Below are 8,684 nucleotides of genomic sequence, written 5' to 3'. Positions count from 1 at the left end.
TAACTAATTTCTAATTTCTATTTAGCCTAATAGCCTTTAGATAATGAATATCATAAGGCCGCATATTACATTTTCAAGAGAACTTGACAAAATATTATTTTTTGAACATTATTTACATTTATTTGGCAAACTTTTTTGTGATTTTAAAGTTTTTTTAACGTACAACACGTTTTTCTTGTATAGCCAGTTTTGTAGGAGAAAATGCGATATTCATAGCGGCTCTAGCACCTATATCATCTTTTTGTTTGCTTTAAAAATCTCCTGGGCTTTTTACTTATGCTTTATACATCTGCAACTCGACAGGCACAGCAGCTTCAAAGTAAAGTGTATATTTATGTAAGTGCAACTATTTTCTCGTAGATATCTCATAAATTTTCAGACAAAATTGATAATGTGAATGTGAATGGGAATGTGTAATATTGAGTTGTGTATTGTAAATATTGTATATCTGTGTGTGTGTCTCATGTAGTATAATTTCTCGCAGATAGTGATAGATTTTCGTAGATTTCTTGTAGATTTTCGGAGAAATTTGATTGTGTAAATGTACATAGAGTAAAGTATTTATGTGTATGAGTCTGTGTACGTATGTGTGAGTGAGTTCTAAGGGAGGAGGGAGGCTGCAGCTGTTGTGGCGTAATGTTTGTTAGGGGATCGCTAAAAGCTTTACTTACTCTTAGAGTGATGAAGGACCTGTTTTATGGATGGTCCCTTACAAATACTTTATATTTTCAGTTATCGATCAAAAATATCGAAATTATTAGAATATTAATTTCACTTTATAGCTTTTTTATTTTAAACACTGAGTCGATAATACGTACCTACAAATTTACATAAAAAAATATTATTGTAACAGAAGGGGTAAATAAAAAAAAAATCCTAACGCAGTTGAAACCACATAAGAAACTATGAATAAGAGTAGATGGTATGAACAACGGACGTGATAGAAGTTAAAAACAGAAGAATAGTCGTTAGTTTGAACTAAAACTACCACGTGCATATATGAAATACAAACTGCAACTAGTGTAGAACAAATTGAACTGATTGCAGAAGAAGCATTCTCCAAGGTTGTAAAAAAAGAGGCGGATACATGCCGTCACATCTTTACGTTTATTGCTGTCAAAGAAAGTTTTGACAAATCCTAGAATATCATATTATATTCTTATGATAAGCATATTCTAAACCATATGCCTACCTTAGTGAAAAAAAAACTACCTATCTAAAGCAAAACACCAATGCAAATACAAATTTCTTTTCGTAGTTAAATGACACCTGGATGACCGAGCTTTGCTTGTTATTTATTTATATTAAAACACAAATTACATACTGATGAAATATAAAAAATATTTTTCATTCTTGCCGACATAATAATAAAAATAAACTGTTTATTTAATTAAAAAATCACGAGAACTTGAAAAGGAGGTAAAAAAATAATCGGACTGGAGACATCTGCACTTCTACCTGGGTCTTCTGGTTTTCGGGACAGCCCGATTTTCCCACCTGAACTATATAATCTCGTAGATGGTGGTGAAATTTACCTTCGTATTCTAAAGATATTGTATGAATTTTTCATAGCCTGAAAATACGGATAAAAGGACATTTTCTAGAAATCAATCCTAGCTAGATCGATTTATCGCCCCCGAAACTCTCTGCATACTAAATTTCATGAAAATCGTTGCATCTGTTTCCGAAATTATAATTATCTATAGATCGTGACAGGCGATCTATGTAGGCGATAAACTCCGAAACTACTGAACCAATTTTTATCAATTTTTGTAAGCATCTGTAATTTGATCCAACTTGAGAGATAGGGTTTTTATCTCAATCGGATCCGGTAGGTCCGGTCGGTCATCAAATTTGGTATTTATTTCCCGGGCAGTACAAAGTCTGCCAGGTCAGTTAGTTATCACTACATAGTATAAAACAAAGTCGCTTTGTCTGTCCCTATGTCCCTATGTATGCTTAAATCTTTAAAACTACGCAACGGATTTTAATGCGGTTTTTTTTAATAGATAGAGTGATTGAAGAAGAAGGTTTATATGTATAATAACATCCATTAAATAGTGGAGAAATACTGTTATTTTTGAGGTTTCTAATGTGATGTCGTAAATAATTACATTTTTAACCGACCGACCGAGGTTTCAATTCGACTGTATTTTTTTATGTATGTTACTTCAGAACTTTTGACTGGGTGGAGCGATTTTGACAAATTTTCTTTTAATCGGAAGGTGGTGTGTGTCATTAGGTCCCATTTAAATTTATTTGAGATCTAACTACTACTTTTCGAGTTATATCTAATAATGCGTTTTTACTTGACGCTTTTTTCGTCGACCTACGTTGTATCATACCGCATAACTTTCTACTGGATGTACCGATTTTGATAATTCTTTTTTTTGTTGGAAAGGGGATGTCTCTCGTTTGATACCATGATAAGGTAACCGAGATTTGATGATGAAATCCCAGAGAAATCGAGGGAAACTCTTGAAAATCCGCAATAACTTTTTATTGGGTATACCAATTTTGATAATTTTTAGTTAAATCGAAAGCTGATATTTATCATGTGGTCACATATAAATTTTATCGAGATATAATAACTACTTTTTGAGTAATCTTTGATAACGCGTAGTTACTTGACTATTTTTTCGTAGATCTACGTTGTATTACTCGTTGATGTAATTTAAGTCGGTTTTTTTTTTTCGTTTAAATTGCAAAATTATTTTACAAACAAACACATTTCCGCTTATATTGCAAACGTTGCCTGAACCCTACGAGATTTATCAAAATAATGTACTAAGTATTGTACACATTGAAAAGGTCTACAGAAAACTCCGCTTTGCTCTTATAACATTTTTTTGTCATTTACTTTTTACGACAAATATTGGCTAATTTTCAAAGCGATTTTAACCAATACAGCATTATTCCTTATCTAATTAAATATCTTAAATACATTCTTGATTAATTATAGATCTATATGGCTTTTTACAGCATATGATTTAAATTAATATTTTCGAAGATATTACAGATTTAAAAATTGCGGTACGTAGCGTTTGCGGCGGTTCCGGCCGGCTTTTACTCTAAAGTTAACGCGTGCGGGCCACAGGGCAGTAATGAATAAACCAAAACTACTGGATCGATTTAATAATTTTTTCAGTGAATGACATAGGCTATAATTATATTTTATACCCGTGCGAAGCCGGAGCGGGTCGCTAGTATACTAATAAATGGAGACATTTATTAGTATACTAGCGACCCGTATTTTTGTTTAGTTATACTGCAAAAACTACTAAGCCGATCGGAATAATACTTATACATAAGATGCAGCATGTTTCGGAGAAGGTTTTAGTATATGATATGTTTATGATTACTTATCGTGTAAAAATATATGGACGATTAGAGGTTGCTAGTATATACGAGTATACAATTATACAACAAGTGCTCGCTTAAAGGTATTAGATACATATCAACAGAACTGTAAAAAATCGTTTTACTCTTTTATTTGTTTCGGCTTAGCATGCTTCCTCTGCTGTTACTTAACAGATACCACATCCGCGAAGTGTGCCTCTACCCTCGCTTCTTGGAAGGATGTCGGTACGCCTTAAACTTAACCGTAAAACTATTTGTTTTTTGTTTGCATTTTATGTGTAATTTTTTTCCACCCATCAACAATCATTAAAACAAAAAATTTAAGTCAAATTAATTAAAATAGCTTGAGTTTTTAGTAGTAGTTGACGTAGTAGATGAGATAACGCGAGATATCTTTCTTGTCTTTTTCTGTATAGAACTGCTGGTAACTGGATGTGATAATAATAATAATAATAAAGCCGTGTGGTTCCCGGCAGAGTAGAATAGGGCCACCCCTTCCTACGCCTAGGGTGTCGTAAAAGGCGACTAAGGGCAACAAAAGCTGCATAACACCTGCGCAGCCTCCTCGGAGAGCGTGAGTGCCTCTCCGAGTGAGTATATTAGCACTCATAAATAAATAAAAATGATGGAGGATAATTTAGAAAGGCGCACAGGGTCGCTGCCTGGGGGACGCCAGGGCGCGTCTGGAGCTGGCGCTGGACGTGGCAGCATGCGGGCCGCCAGCCAACCCCGCCGACCGGCACCACCACCTGACCGGTCGGCTTATCCACCATCCCCACCAGTTGGCTTGGCGACGACAGAGTCCCAAGGGACTCAGCATTCGTTGCCCGCCGCTGGTGGAGTACGTCGCATGAGATGGACACCGAAGATGAATGAGAATGTCATGCGTGCGTACTATAGGGCTGTAGGACGAGAGACCGGGCGGACTGGCTACCGGGCAGTAATGCACCGCGAGTTCCTACTGCTTGAGCCTACGCTAACTGTTACGGAACAGAACCTGGCAGATCGAGCTCGGTACATCCAACGAAAGGGCATATTTGACGCCGCCGAGCTCGAACGATTTCGACGTGAGGCTGCTTCTGAAGTCGAACCCGTGTCCACGGTGCGCAACGAAGTGTCAGCGCAACAAGAAGGCGTTTGCAGCGAAGCGCCTGTGGAGGCGATCACTGAGGGAGCAGTCGCCCAAAAAGTAGAACAGATGAGAGGGATCTTGCAAGAGGCGATTTCCGAGACTTGAGGCGCTCCTCTGGAAATGAGACCGCGACTCTCTCGCCTCCCCCTCAATGCCGCGACGCGGAATGCCATTGAGGCAGCCAACAGACTGTTGCCGCCCTATTTGGAAGGCAGCCTCAGCTTGGAGGATACGGGTTCTATTCTCTTCGGCGCCGCTCTAGCGGTGCACCGCCTTGTCGGAGCCAAGACCCAGGAGTCTGGACGCGCTACTCATAAGAATAGCGACGTACCAGCCTGGAAGAGGAGAATAGAACGCCGTATCAACCTGGCCAGGGCCCTCATTGGTAGGCTGCTAGCTTTCAGGTCGGGCAACACAAGGCCAAGGATTGTGCGCTCTGTTAGAATGGCCTTCAACGGGCTAGGCATCAGCCTCGATCAGCCTGACATAGCCGATAAACTAACGGAGCGCATCGACGGCCTGAAGCAGAGAATCGCGGCATGGGGAAAGCGCATTCGCAGGTACTCTGAGAGAGTTGAGCGCTTTCGACAAAATCGCCTCTTCGTGAGTGATCAGAAAAGGTTCTATAGAAAGCTGGAGAACCCGATATCAGGCGCTGCTTCCCTAAAACCGAGTACGGTTGACCTCGTCGCCTTCTGGTGCAACATATGGTCAGGGGAGGTGGAGCACGAGGAGGGCCCTTGGATTGCGGCGGTTCAGGACGCATGTGCTAAAATCGAACCGATGAACCCAATCGCCATCTCTACGGAGGACGTCAGTGGTGCGGTCCGGCGGGCTCCGAACTGGAATAGTCCGGGGGCCGACGGTCTGCATCACTACTGGCTGAAAGGGCTCTCGGTCTGCCATGCGACCTTGGCTCGACAATACCAAGAGGCAATAGATCGGAAGACACTCCCGAACCTTTTCACTACCGGGATCACTCACTTAGCTCCTAAGTCCACCAACACCGCAGATCCCACCAACTACCGCCCCATAACGTGTCTGACCTCCATCTACAAGACACTGACGTCCGTTCTGAGCTGTAAGATCTCACGACATATTGGTGAGTTTAATATCTTGTCTGCAGCTCAGAACGGATGTCGTGGAGGCGGTCGCGGTACAAAGGAGCTCCTTCTCATCGACTCTGTGGCGGGCCAGCTTGTCAGACGCAACCGTCGGAACTTTTCGGCCGCCTGGATCGACTACAAAAAGGCTTTCGACTCGGTGCCTCATTCATGGCTCCTGAGGGTCCTCGAGCTGTACAAGATTGACCACGCAGTTCGAGACTTCCTCGGAGTATGTATGGGGCAATGGAGCACGATCCTATGTCTCCAGGGCGAGTGACTGACGGGTGCGGATGACCCAATCAGGATACGGAGGGGTATTTTCCAGGGTGATTGCCTGAGTCCACTATGGTTCTGCTTGTCCTTGAACCCTCTAAGCACCCTCCTGGAGCGTTCGGGGACAGGCTTTCAGTTTCGGAGAGGAGGTACTAAAGTCTCCCACCTTCTCTACATGGACGACCTCAAATTGCTGGCACCTAACGCTGCACGCCTGCAGGAACTGCTGAAAATCACTATGGAGTTCAGCAGTTCCATCAGGATGCAGCTTGGAGTGGATAAGTGTGCGGTCGTGCATGTGGACAGGGGTCAGGTGACTCAATCGTCGCAGCTTAGTCTCGAATTAACATCATTCAAGACCCTTTCCGAAGCTGAATCTTACCGGTATCTGGGTATGTCACAATGCATAGGGGTGAAGGAAGAGGACATGAAACAGGCAGTTTGCGAAATCTTTTTTGGACGGCTGACAAAAGTTCTTCGGAGCTATTTATCAGGAGCCAACAAGATCCGAGCCTATAACGCCTGGGTCATGCCCACTCTCTTATACACCTTTGGCATACTCAGATGGACTCAGTCCGAACTTGATGCCCTGGACAGAAGAGTCCGCACAACTATGACGCACCATCGCATGCATCACCCTAAGTCGTCGGTCATGAGACTGTATATCCCGCGGAAGTGTGGTGGTCGAGGCATGTTAAGCGCTAAGACCATGCATAACCGCGAGGTGTGCAGCCTCAGGGCCTACTTTGAAACGAGACGGAACAGCGCTTTGCATGGTGACGTTTCAATGTGTGACAAAGGACTAACCCCCCTAGCCTTGGCCAAAGAGAACTGGCAGAAACCGGTCGTACTGAGCACCTCTGACCGGGAGACCGTATGGATGGAGAGGGAACTGCATGGACGATTCTACAAGGCGCTTCACGCGCCTCACGTGGACAGTAAGGCCTCCGTGCAGTGGCTGCGATTCGGCGACCTCTTTGGGGAAACCGAAGGTTTTGTCTGTGCAATACAAGATCAGGTGGTCAAGACGAACAACTACCGAAAGCACGTCCTGAAGGATGGTACTCCCGACTTCTGTCGAGCCTGTCGTCATCCCGGTGAGTCACTCAGACATGTGCTTTCGGGTTGTTCCGCGCTTGCTAATACTGAGTACTTGCACAGACACAACCAAGTGGCCAAGATTCTCCACCAAGAAGATCTTATGTACGGTCTCCTGGAACAGAGGATGCCGTATTACCAATACTTACCGGTGCCAGTACTCGAACGCGACGGAGTGCGGCTCTACTGGGACCTGCCTATCGCCACAGACAGGACGATACTGGCGAACAAGTCTGATATCGTGGTGATGGACAGGGCACGGTCGAGGGTATTTTTAGTGGACATCACCGTCCCGCATGACGAGAACCTCGTGAAAGCCGAGACTGAGAAAAAACGTAAATATCTGGATCTGGCGCACGAGATTGTCGACATGTGGGGTGTGGGGTCTGCTGAAATAATCCCTATCGTAATATCTGCCAATGGTTTGATCCCGGTTAGCCTCGCTCACCATCTGAGGCAACTGGGGATCCGGGACGGTTCGCTCGCAGCCAGGATGCAGAAGGCGGTGTTACTTGACTCGGCTAGGATTGTCCGCCGGTTTCTCAGCCTACAGCCCTAACCCCCGGCCGTTTGATCTCCCTGCCGGGGCGTATTCTTCCACCCGCTTATATTTATATATGTAAGTATAAGTAAATTTACTATATAATTATATAAGTAGTTATTATAATATATGTATCTATTATGTATTGGGCGGGCGGAGTGACATTCAGTAATATAATAATAATAATAATCTACCTGAAATAAAAATAATCAACTATAAATATAATAAAAAAATGCAATAAAAATACAAAATAAAAATATTCTACTAGGACCTGCCTACCGCCACAGACTGGATGGTACTCACGAACAAGCCTAACGTGGTGATTTACAGAGCAAGGTCGAGGGTGTTTTTGGTGGACATCACCACGCATGACGAGAACCTCGTGAAAGCCGTAACTAAGAAAAATGTAAATATCTGGATCTGGCGCACGAGATTGTCGACATGTGGTGTGTGGGGGTCCGCTGAAATCATCCCTATCGTAATATCTGCCAATGGTTTGATCCCGGTTAGCCTCGCTCACCATCTGAGGCAACTGGGGATCCGGGACGGTTCGCTCGGAGCCAGGTTGCAGAAGGTAGTGTTACTTGTCCTCTGGTTTCTCAGCCTTACAGCCCTATCCCCTGGCCGTTTAATCTCCCTACCGAGGTGTAATCCTCCACCCGCTTATATATATATGCAAATTTATTATATTATTTATATAAATATTTATTTTATTATATGTATCTATTATATATTAAGCGAGTGGAGTGACATCCAGTATAATAAAAATATACTTATGACACATTTAAATAAAGAAAAATATTTACATTACACGCAATTATAGTCACAAGTTGTACAACCAGGCGATCTTATTGCTAAAAAGCAATCTCTTCCAGAGAACCTTATAAAGAGAGGGATATTGCTTTTCAAACGAGCAAGCGGTATATAAATATAAATAAGTAAAATAAATATATAACAATTATACATACATATACACATACATAGGCAATAACAAATAAATATAAACATGTACATACACATAAATATATAAATACAATAATCGTAGGTATATACAGCTTAATTGCAAATTTTGTGATCTTTTATTAATTGAATAAAGTGAGTTTAAAATAATGTATATGGTAAGGTAATATGCTTTCGAACCGTTGTCGTTGTGATAATCGTTTCTTGCTCATCA

Source organism: Melitaea cinxia, chromosome 20 (genome assembly GCF_905220565.1).
Source record: "Melitaea cinxia chromosome 20, ilMelCinx1.1, whole genome shotgun sequence".
NCBI lineage: Eukaryota > Metazoa > Arthropoda > Insecta > Lepidoptera > Nymphalidae > Melitaea > Melitaea cinxia.
The sequence above is the reverse complement of the archived record's forward strand: the minus strand, read 5'-3'. Positions refer to the sequence as shown.